Genomic DNA, 12,090 nt, shown 5'->3' with positions numbered 1-12,090 from the left:
ACAGTGTTCAGACCGGATATGCGCTACCCGTTAAAGGGGGCGAAGAAATCAGGCCTAAGTTTGAAAAATGAAACGGGTTAACTCGATAGAGGATGTTTCCAAAGGTCGAGAAAATAATGTAGGACCTTTTACCAGGAGAAAGCTAATTGTATCTTTTACACTTTACAGTGTGCACTGAGGGAAGTCAGGAATAGTTTAAACTAGGATTGAAAAAAATTAAACTAGGTGAAAAAAGGGGGTGTAGCAAGTAGATTTAGGGCAGCTCACAGCCTGGCGTAAACGCAAGGTGCCGTCACACAGCTTAAGTTATTTGTTTGATTTATTTTTATGACAAAATAATAAGGAAACATTGAAAACATACAACCCGTTGAGGAGACAGATAGGGTTGGGGAATTGAAGGGTTGTGTTTGTTTAGCATAATCTCTTTTGTTATATTTTAGCTTTAACAGGGAACATGCCTCTCTGGAGCTTCTCTCCTGATGCTACCCTGCCAAAGACCCTTATCCATAGAGACTATGTCAGCTCCCAAACAGACAACAACAAACCAAATCTAGCAATAAAACAACTTAAACATCAATAATAACAAAGCAAGAACAATACAGAATCCACATCTGAACCGAAGAATAAAACAGTGAAATGTGGATTATTAAATATTAGGTCTCTCTCTTCAAAGCCTCTGTTAGCTCACGCCGAGCGGTCGCAGCAGATGGCTGCCCGTACTTGAGCGTGGTTCTGCCGGAGGTTTCTTCCTGTTAAAAGGGAGTTTTTCCTTCCCACTGTTGCCAAAGTGCTTGCTCATAGGGGGTCACAAGATTGTTGGGTTTTTCTCTGTATCTATGAAGCGCCTGGAGCCAATTTTTGTTGTGATTTAGCGCTATATAAATAAAATTCAATTGAATTGTATTGAAGTAAACTTAATGTGATAAATTAGGAATTAGTTCATTTCTCAAGTGAAAAATGAAAAAGGGGGACTGGCTGTTAGGAATAAAAGAAATATTTTTAATGTGTATCTGCTCATTATCCTGTTTTATGTACTTTAATAATGAAGGCTTGTAGAGCAAGGCCACCTTTGACTTACAAACAAGAGCTCAGCCAGACTGAAAAACAGGAAGTTTTAGTGCACAAGGCATATTAATAGATATAGACACAAAAAGAGGAACTCCCCATATAAACAACGTTCAAGCCTGTGTGACGTGTAAAGTACCGAAATAACACCATATAAGTCACAGCTGATGATTCTAATGTTAGAGAGCTCTTGCAACTGGCGTTTGAGCTGTGCAGAGGTCTCTCACCCCCGGAAGACGATTGAAAGACAGGTACTTATGTATGTCAGCATAAGGTGGAGTCCAACAGAAGCAAGGCACCCTACATGCGCACAGCATGCAGCAGGGGTTGCCAAAATAATATAGAAAACAGCACATGCAGTGAGAGAACACCCACTAAAAGTTCTGACTACACATAGTGTGGTGGCATATGTGAACTCGCAGGCGTTCAACTATGACATCATTAGCACAACAGAGACTGAGTAAAGTTTTAGATGCTCCAAATCTGACATTTACACATGAAGGAATCAATATGGCAGATTTAATGGGATCAGGAGAACCTCATGATTGTACTAAGAAAGCAGAAGTTGAAGGGAAAGTCAGGGAAGATTTAAAAGCAGAACCTATCCCTGGAGCTGAGGATTGGTTCATAGATGGCTGCTGTCATCGTGATGAAGAATATGGAGGACCACAAGAGCCACGCGCATCGAAATAAAAATCTCTGTGCTTTAATAATGAATTGTAGAATAAATTCTGCAATTGTAAATTCATTTTTGAATTCCAATTTAATAAACTGCATTTCAAAATCCTTTTTCCAATTGCATTTCAAAATCCTTTTTCCAATTGCACTTTAATAAACTGCATTTTAAAATCCTTTTTCAGTTGCAATTTAATAAACTGCAGTTCAAAATCCTTTTCCACTTGCAATTTAATAAACTGCAGTTCAAAATCCTTTTTCCACCTGCAATTTAATAAACTGCAGTTCAAAATCCTTTTTCCACTTGCAATTTAATAAACTGCAGTTCAAAATCCTTTTTCCACCTGCAATTTAATAAACTGCAGTTCAAAATCCTTTTTCCACTTGCAATTTAATAAACTGCAGTTCAAAATCCTTTTTCCACTTGCAATTTAATAAACTGCAGTTCAAAATCCTTTTTCCACTTGCAATTTAATAAACTGCAGGTCAAAATCCATTTCCCTTTCCTGTTCGCTCCGGGATTAGCTGCTGGATTAGCTCCTGGATTAGCTCTTCGATTAACAATTTGCTGGAGGCTATTCAAATTAGCCACACCGTGGGATGTAAGGAGCTCTCTGATTGGTTGGTCAGACACAGGCTGTCTGCCAGCCTGGATTTTTCTAGCTCATAGCTTCGCCCTGCTACGAAGCGTGTGTGCTTGTACAAAGGCCGTTTAGCGTCGGGATTTACACTCGGCTCTACACGGATATGTGAAGAATGAAGGGACCCTGCAGCGAAACGGAGAGCCAACCTCTGACTGAGTGCCTGTCTACACAGTCTGACCACCTGTTGAAGGTAAGGTGCTAACGTGGCTAACGCTAGCATCACCACACCTAGCCCCGTTATTTTAAGGTCATCTTAGCTAATGAAAGTTTTACGTCGCAGCTGTACGAGCTCGCTACGTGTTTTGTAAGCTGCTGTGCTCTTCACAAATAAAGCTGGAAGCAGCTCAGACTGTTAGAACCAGCACTGAGCCCTGTTACATTTATACAGTGTTAAAGCAATGGCTGCAACCTACAGCCTTTAAAATAGCGATTAAAATGCTGACAGTAAACTCGTCAGTCCAAATGTTACCACATTACTCTATGGTACTTAGAGTTAAAACAACTGAGACAGGCTGATTAAAATAACAGCTGTCATTTCTCTCATTCCTTATATCAAGACTGGAGATCACACTACTGATTTCAGTTCATTTAATATGTGAGTGCACAGATTCATTCTCAACTGGACATAAATGATGATCAAAGGTTGTATATATGATGAATTCATCAAATCCCAGCCTCTAACACAGCGCGCTGAATCTTAGCTTTGAATGTCCAGTATATTCTAATCAGTGCAATGTAAGCATTCACTGAACCTACAGTATCTACACCTGTGTGGCAAATGTGTGGTAAAGATACAGATAATGAAATTTAATTATTAATACAATATACATCATGAAAAATGAAAGCTGAAATTGATTCAGTTTAGTACTTTTCTCTGTATGCTCTGTGATTATAAAGGCCTTAAATTCTGTGATATATACTGTAAATGATTTTCACAGAGGTCTTAAAGTACTTAAATCACTGCTGATAGTCTGGTTGTTTATATTTTCACACGTTTTTGTGTCTGTAGGGCTGTTTGATAACGATTTGGACTCCTCTGGGAGATGAGGACACACCCACATCTGTTCCATACTGCAGCCATGGATGGTGTTACAGCTCTCAGTCAGCTTTGGGCCATCAGACGCACACACTGGAAAACCAGCACCTGGACTTCATGCAGGAGAGACGGCCTCAGTGATGGACTCTGCATCCTCTACTTTACCTCTAATCTCTTTCTTCTTTTAACACACAATTAAAATCACTCCAAAAGAGTGTACTGAGGAAGTCTCTAACTTGTACACATTTGTACTTTTACTTGTTTTATGAGTTATTTTTAAGAAGAGTAAAGTTATTCACATAAAGTTGTTATTCTTCTTATTTATTCTTTTGTATCATGTACCACAGTCATACTGAACTTTACAGACCTGGTGAATTGGAGAAAACAAAGATCACACACACACACACACACACACACACACACACACACACACACACACACACACACACACACACACACACACACACACACACACACACACATATATGTATATCATTCAGCTTCAGCAGTATTTCTATTCATCTTATGAATTCCAGTCTAATGTCAATTCACTGAGTTCAGTTTTGGTCTTAAAGTCCAGAGAATACCACCTGGTTCAACAATCTTTTTATCTGATTATTGGCAAAATGTTTTCTTCTGAAAGAAGAAAACATTTTGGGCTCAATTTCAGCCTCAGGCAAAATTGAGCCCAAAGAAACAACAACAAAGTTTAGTTCCTCTGGATTTTCCATGGAAAATTGTTTTATCACTCATCCAGGTGACTTCTCCAGTGTCACGGATGACTGATGAATGTATCTCCCACTGGAAACCATTGTGTCCAGTTAAAGTCAATCGACTTTTTTTAAGGAGAGTTGTTAGATGCTGTGCTCATGAGGACAGTGGGTTTTAACTTGCAGCACAACACAAAGCTGCCATACTGGATCAACGATCAAAACACTTAATTGAGCAGAATTAAGTCAAAATGTAATATCCTCATATGATGACACATCACACATGATCCAGCATTGTTCTAAGAATGCAAACTTTCTTATTGGAAGTTTCCACAGCTGCCAGAAAGGGACAGATTTCTGTCTGGTCTTAATGTGTGGTCGTTGCTCTCTCGCTTTCTCTGGAATTGCTGCACAGAGGATGTAACACCCATGATAAGCACTGAGGTGTGTGTCCTTGTCAGGAATCAGCCATCCTCAGCTTCCAGATAAGGAAAAGTGGAACCAGAAGATATTCAAATGCATCTCCTCACAGCTGCTGATGAATTCTACAAAAAACAAAGTTTGTTAAAAACATTTGCAGGTGAATCACCACTGATTTATCAGTGACATCCATTTACTCAAAAATTACTGACAAGTGGATAACTAGAATATATATATATAATTTCAAAATGTCCTGTACAAAATGGAACTGTATATGACAAATGTGGTGTGGTGCTTGTGGAATTTTTAACAAGGACCCTACAAAACTTTACAGTACTCATGCTGCCAAACTTTTGACAGCTAGGTGTGCAGTAGGGCTGGGTATCGTCACTGATTTCTAGAATCGATTCAATTCCGATTCACAAGGTCCCGAATCGATTCGATCCACGATTCGATTAAATTCGATTTGAATCTGGGAAATTTTGACAGAAATATAATTCAGATCAGTACATTGACATATTTTGTATCTATAAAAGGAAGCTGACACACGCAAGACTTTATCAAAGGTGTGAGCGTCACAGCAGATGCTTTTGTGTCAAAGTAGCTGAAGATAAAACATAAAAACATGAAGGTGATTTTCCTGGCCTGGGATTTTATAAAAATATTCTGCAGTACATCAAAAACGAAAGAAAACCATTAATCAACATATGAACGTTACCTCTGACGTTACAGTGGTTTTATTAGAGACACGGCTGAGCGTTTTGCATTTTGCATAATTTTAAAAAGTTTAAATATGTTCAGTATTGAACGGCAGAAATTCTGTTTTCTTTTCGGAAGAATGTAAAATGAAAAAACAAAACAAAAAAAAAAACAGCGGCCGACAGCGCTGTAAACAACAGTAGAGTTACTGTTAATGCGAATAATGCAGAAAACAGTACACAGAGAGAGAGAGAGCTGTGCATGACGTGTGATTTTATCGTGGGTGAAGCAAAACAGTAAAAGTCAGAGGGAATTCATGACGATGTTTACATGAAGCGTAGTTTGGATCTTCTTTTGCTGCTGCTTCGGTCAATATTGTTTGGAGAGAGATAAAACTAACAGCTTTAGAATCAGCGCAAAAAGGGCGTGAACACAAAGTGCTACCCGCCGAAACATCAGAATCAGCGAGCTGTCGGCTTTCAGCACCGACCGTGTCCGTGCAGTTGTTGTGCCAGAAAGTGATTGCCGTCCGTGGGAACGCGCGCAGACGCTTAAAGCTGCAGCGCCCGTCGGGTGAGAAAGGCGACATCTCACTGATTCTGATCCGCGGGTCCGCGCTGTGTGTTTACGTCCTTGTGCAGAATCCGTGTACCTGCTCTCATTTACTGTCTTAGCTGTTTGGTGGTTGTTGAAATTTTGTGAGGTTTCACTCGAGATTCTGGCGTTTCGGGCAAAATAAATTTATATTAAAAAAATCGACTCAGGATTTTAATGAATCGATTTCACGTTATCCAAGCCAGAATCGATTTTAATCGATGAATCGATTATTAAAACCCACCCCTAGTGTGCAGTTCCTGCTTTAAATGCATTCAAAATCTAAGTGATAAGAGGCCAGAAATGTTTGAACTCGCTTATGAACCTACATCACTGAGGCCGTCTCTCCTGCATGAAGTCCAGGTGCTGGTTTTCCAGTGTGTGCGTCTGATGGCCCAAAGCTGACTCAGAGCTGTAACACCATCCATGGCTGCAGTATGGAACAGATGTGGGTGTGTCCTCATCTCCCAGAGGAGTCCAAATCGTCATCAAACAGCCCTACAGACACAAAAACGTGTGAAAATATAAACAACCAGACTATCAGCAGTGATTTAAGTACTTTAAGACCTCTGTGAAAATCATTTACAGTATATATCACAGAATTTAAGGCCTTTATAATCACAGAGCATACAGAGAAAAGTACTAAACTGAATCAATTTCAGCTTTCATTTTCATGATGTATATTGTATTAATAATTAAATTTCATTATCTGTATCTTTACCACACATTTGCCACACAGGTGTAGATACTATAGGTTCAGTGAATGCTTACATTGCACTGATTAGAATATACTGGACATTCAAAGCTAAGATTCAGCGCACTGTGTTAGAGGCTGGGATTTGATGAATTCATCATATATACAACCTTTGATCATCATTTATGTCCAGTTGAGAATGAATCTGTGCACTCACATATTAAATGAACTGAAATCAGTAGTGTGATCTCCAGTCTTGATATAAGGAATGGGAGAACTGACAGCTGTTATTTTAATCAGCCTGTCTCAGTTGTTTTAACTCTAAGTACCATAGAGTAATGTGGTAACATTTGGACTGACGAGTTTACTGTCAGCATTGTAATCGCTATTTTAAAGGCTGTAGGTTGCAGCCATTGCTTTAACACTGTATAAATGTAACAGGGCTCAGTGCTGGTTCTAACAGTCTGAGCTGCTTCCAGCTTTATTTGTGAAGAGCACAGCAGCTTACAAAACACGTAGCGAGCTTGTACAGCTGCGACGTAAAACTTTCATTAGCTAAGATGATCTTAAAATAACGGGGCTACGTGCCGTGATGCTAGCGTTAGCCACGTTAGCACCTTACCTTCAACAGGTGGTCAGACTGTGTAGACAGGCACTCAGTCAGAGGTTGGCTCTCCGTTTCGCTGCAGGGTCCCTTCATTCTTCACATATCCGTGTAGAGCCGAGTGTAAATCCCGAGGCTGAACGGCCTTTGTACAAGCACACACGCTTCGTAGCAGGGCGACGCTATGAGCTAGAAAAATCCAGGCTGGCAGACAGCCTGTGTCTGACCAACCAATCAGAGAGCTCCTTACATCCCACGGTGTGGCTAATTTGAATAGCCTCCAGCAAATTGTTAATCGAAGAGCTAATCCAGCAGCTAATCCAGCAGCTAATCCCGGAGCGAACAGGAAAGGGAAATGGATTTTGAACTGCAGTTTATTAAATTGCAAGTGGAAAAAGGATTTTGAACTGCAGTTTAAATTAAAAAGGATTTTGAAAGTTTATTAAATTGCAAAAAAGGATTTTGAACTGCAGTTTATTAAATTGCAAGTGGAAAAGGATTTTGATTAAATTGCAGGTGGAAAAGGATTTTGAACTGCAGTTTATTAAATTGCAAGTGGAAAAAGGATTTTGAACTGCAGTTTTTTGAACTGCAGTTTATTAAATTGCAGGTGGAAAAAGGATTTTGAACTGCAGTTTATTAAATTGCAACTGGAAAAGGATTTTGAAATGCAGTTTTTAAAATGCAGTTTATTAAAAAGGATTGAAATGCAATTAAAAATTCAAAAATGAATTTACAATTGCAGGATTTATTCTAAAATTCATTATTAAAGCACAGAAATTTTTATTTCGATGCGCGTGGCTCTTCTGGTCCTCCATAGAAGAAGGATCGAAAGCAGGCTATGCTATAGTCTGCAAACAAGGAACTGAATTTGAGCCCACGAGGAGCTCCAGAAGTGGAAGGAGCCACGCTGGACTGGTCCTTATGAGGTCGTTGCCAGAACAACTATAGCAGGTCAACTAAAAGGGAAAGGCGATGCCTGGTATCATTGGTCGCAGTGTGCGCCAGCACATGAGAGCTTGCTAGAGGAAAACTCCTCTTCAACTAACACAGGTGTCAACGATAACGAGCAGAGGCAAAATAAATCCTCTCACCTGTGCAACGGGCCAACCAGTAGTCCACCTGGGAGGCCGAAGAAAGAAGAGGAGCAGCTTAGAAGGTCGCCACGTCAGCAGAAAAGGAGCGGTGACAAGTTGAGGACTCCACAAAAGCAGGGGAGTTTCATTCCAGGATATAAAGTTTATATAACATGATGCAAACACACGAGTCAGAGACACGTAATGAGAAAACTGATTAGAATGTTCCTTACAACTACATGTTTATTGTATGCAATGATATTAACTATGGCTGTGTTGTTTATTGTCTATATTTTGCAGGGCACTCTGGACCACTTGTCTGAACACGGAGGCCAGTCCAGTCCAGCACTTCCTGAGACTGTAGTTGCTAAAACGGGATCGGTAAAAAGACAAAAGCGCGAGGTGTCAGGTAAAGGTGATGAGTGTCTCAGCATGAATAATGGCATAGAGTTGAATTATGTTAAAGGGTCTACCCGCTCATTCACGTTTGATTTGTGTGACGTTATTAAGTGTACAGGAGCTAGTAGTAGCTGGAGAGCGTATGATGTATGGGTCTGCAATCACCCCATGATATGCTTAGGGTAAATTTAGTTGATGCAAAGTCTAAGCCGCTCGCAGAAAGCTTAATCACCATTCTGACTGATCAGATGGTAACTTCGAGAACAGTAGCTCAAAAGGAACAGGAACCAAAAGAGAGATTACTTCTGACGACAGATTACTCTAGACTGAAGCCTAAGGATTTGATTGAGCGTGCCACCGGTTTCAAGGACAGTAACCTCTGGCTTGATTGGGTGGCTCAAAATGCTAGAGAACAACATGTATCTGACTGTGTTGCCTGTGCATCAGCTAGGCCACGTTTGTTTATAGAGCCCGATGCCAAAACAAGATAACTACACATGTTTTAAGTTTTCTACAGATAATGAAAAGTACAAGGTGGGAGAGATCGACCCAACTTGGTGTGCTGTCACACTCACGGGACGAACCACCAACAATGTAAGCGACCCTAGCATGATAATTGGAACATGGGCAAAAAGTGGGCTCTATTATTACTGTGGGGAAAATACTCGTGTTCCTATGGGAAGCGTAGGGACATGTGCGATGGTGCGATTGGGAGCTCCGCTCATGCTTATTGGGAACCAGGTAAAGGCTATTCCACAACACAACACACGTGCCTTTAGCCGCCAGAGGTAAGAGACATATTTTGGCCAAAAGAGGGACCCAGGGTACACATGCATATGACCCTAGGTTAAACTCTCCGACCTGGATAGACTCTATTGGAGTGCCCAGGAGAGTTCCAGATGAGTACAAGCTGGTAAATCCGATAGTGGTAGGATTTGAAAGTATATTTCTTTGGGTGACACCTAATAAGAATGTTGATCGCATTAACTATGTTCATTGCAATCTGCTGAGACTCTCTAACCTAACCAGGGATGCCATGATGGGGTTCGCAGAACAATTGGGTCCGAGTTTGCTGATGGGAAATCGAATGGCCCTTAACATGAGAAGGGAGGCGTGTGCGCCATATTCGGAGACATGTGCTGCACTTTTATCCCTAATAATACTGCCCCAGATGGCTCAGTAACCCGAGCTCTGGAGGGCTTGAAAACTTTGTCTAAAACTATGCATGAACACTCAGGTATCGAAAATCTGCTGGCGTCCTGGATGACATCTGTGTTTGGACAATGGAAAGGTGTGGCTATGTCAGTGATGTTTTCTTTGACTGTACTTTTGGGAATACTGGTCATCGCTAGTTTGTTGTATCATTCCTTGTGTCAGAGGATTGTTGGTAAAAGTAATGGCGAGGGTTCCTAACCCTGGCTGGGTTGAGGGCATCTACCAGATGAACTTAGAACCCCTAGAGTGGGCCAGGGAGTGATACAACATGAGGTGTGGTGACATTCCTTGTTGGAATGTCAAAAGAGGGAATGTTGGGATTTAGAGATTCTTTTATTGCTGCCATATACTCTGCCTTATGATAAATGCATTAATAACATGTTCTACAGTATTATTTTATCAGTAATATTGTTTACAGGGTTCATATTGCATTGAATATGTTTGTCATCACATTCATTTTATTCACAGGTTGAGTTCATTCTATACACAATGCATAACTGTGCTTGTTTAGAGTTGATGTTCTATCCAAGAGGGTTTTAAGCTTCACTGGTGAGAGTGTCCAGGTGATACATGTTGAGGGAAGATGAGAACATAGCAGGTTAATTGCATGCATGCTTACAATACATATAAATCTAGTAGCAGGCCTGAGCGAAGGCCCAAGTGTCTTCTGCTTTTCTTTGAGACCTGCTGCAATTCTGTCTACTTAGTGATTGAGGACGAGGGTCCATTATTAGCTCTTAGAGACCCTGAAGCTTGAAGTTATTACCTTAAAAGGAAGGTGTTATCAAAAAGAGAAGTTATATGTCTGTTCATAGTTATTAGAGATGTACAAGATGTACCCTTGTCTGTAAACAATGACTGGACATAATGTATTTTTTGACCTGTATTGACGTGTATGTGGGGTGTGATCCTCTATGCTATAAAACCAGAACTCAGTGTATTTTTGTCAGAGCAAATAAGCCATATGCTGACGGTTGTTCTCCGTTGTCAATAAACTCATCGTTTGATTGTACTTTTCTGGGCCTCCGTCGTTTGTTGTCTGGTCTACAGTTGATCGATCTCGCTTCACTACTTCAATCATGAAACTGATCAATGATCTAGCAAAGTTATCTAGCAAAGTGTTGCCAGGGGGCCAGGTAGGGCATTAACAGGGAAAGGGGTTCACAAAGAAATACTTTTCTTTCTTATTCTCATTTAAAATATCTCGCTTTTATTAAATAATTATCTGATTCTTGCGAAAAAAGTTTTTATCTGACGTAAAATGTATAGAAATCATACATATACCAAAGAACAGTGTACATCACTGTCACAACAGCGTTCGTTTTCTCTCAAAGGCTTTATGGCTTTAATACTTGGTGGGCCGGTCTGTAGTCAAAATGCCCGATTTTTTTGTCCCAGTCCAGCCCTGCAGGTTAATACTGGCAGTGTCACCATGCCAGCTGACTGTATTTCATCATCAGCCAGTGTTGTTCTTTATACATCAATATTACCAAAGTTTACCATAAGGCAGCATAGAAAGTATTTACTTGCTTTCAGGTTTCATTCAAATGTTAGTCTTTTCATTTGTTTCCTCACTTTTTTCCTGTTTCAAAATCAAACACCAGTTTGTGAGAAGATTATCTTCTGTTTTTAATAGGCAGATAAAGTTTTGCATTGGCTAATTTGCCAACTGTATGTTAAAAATGTTCGTATTTTAATATTCAAAAATGTTTGTGCCCAAAACATATGTGCACTATATGTCAGTAAAAATACTACGCAAATATTGCTGTCCTTGAATGCTGAGTAAACACTTAACGGTTGGTAGAAATTTTTTTTAACATTATCTGCCAATCACATCTGCCACCCTTCTCCAAATCTGTGCCCCTACCTGGCCCCCCCAACAAAAATTTTCTAGACCCGCCACTGTTGGACACATGTTGAAGACTCCTCCGAGCGCCTGCAGGCAGCCGGCTCTGTGACGTCACACAGACGACAGCTTACGCAGGCTGTTTATTCTGTTTAAATGGAGGAACAAGTACTGATAAATGTTTGTTTTTGATAGGGTTTTATTTGGGGCGTGCAGACTTTGAGCTCCAACTGTTCAGGCCCTGCAGATATTTAGAGGATTATGTATAACAGGACAGAGAAAATACTTCATTTGTTAGATTTATGTTGTAGTTTTGATTGTTTTTAATGGTTCTCTGAAATCCTGACAGTGTGGTATTTCTGATATTGTAATATTACAGTTTTGGGTCAAGACCATTAGTTTTTATAATCTTA

Source organism: Oreochromis aureus, linkage group 6 (assembly GCF_013358895.1).
Source record: "Oreochromis aureus strain Israel breed Guangdong linkage group 6, ZZ_aureus, whole genome shotgun sequence".
Taxonomy (NCBI): Eukaryota; Metazoa; Chordata; class Actinopteri; order Cichliformes; family Cichlidae; genus Oreochromis; species Oreochromis aureus.
The sequence above is the reverse complement of the archived record's forward strand: the minus strand, read 5'-3'. Positions refer to the sequence as shown.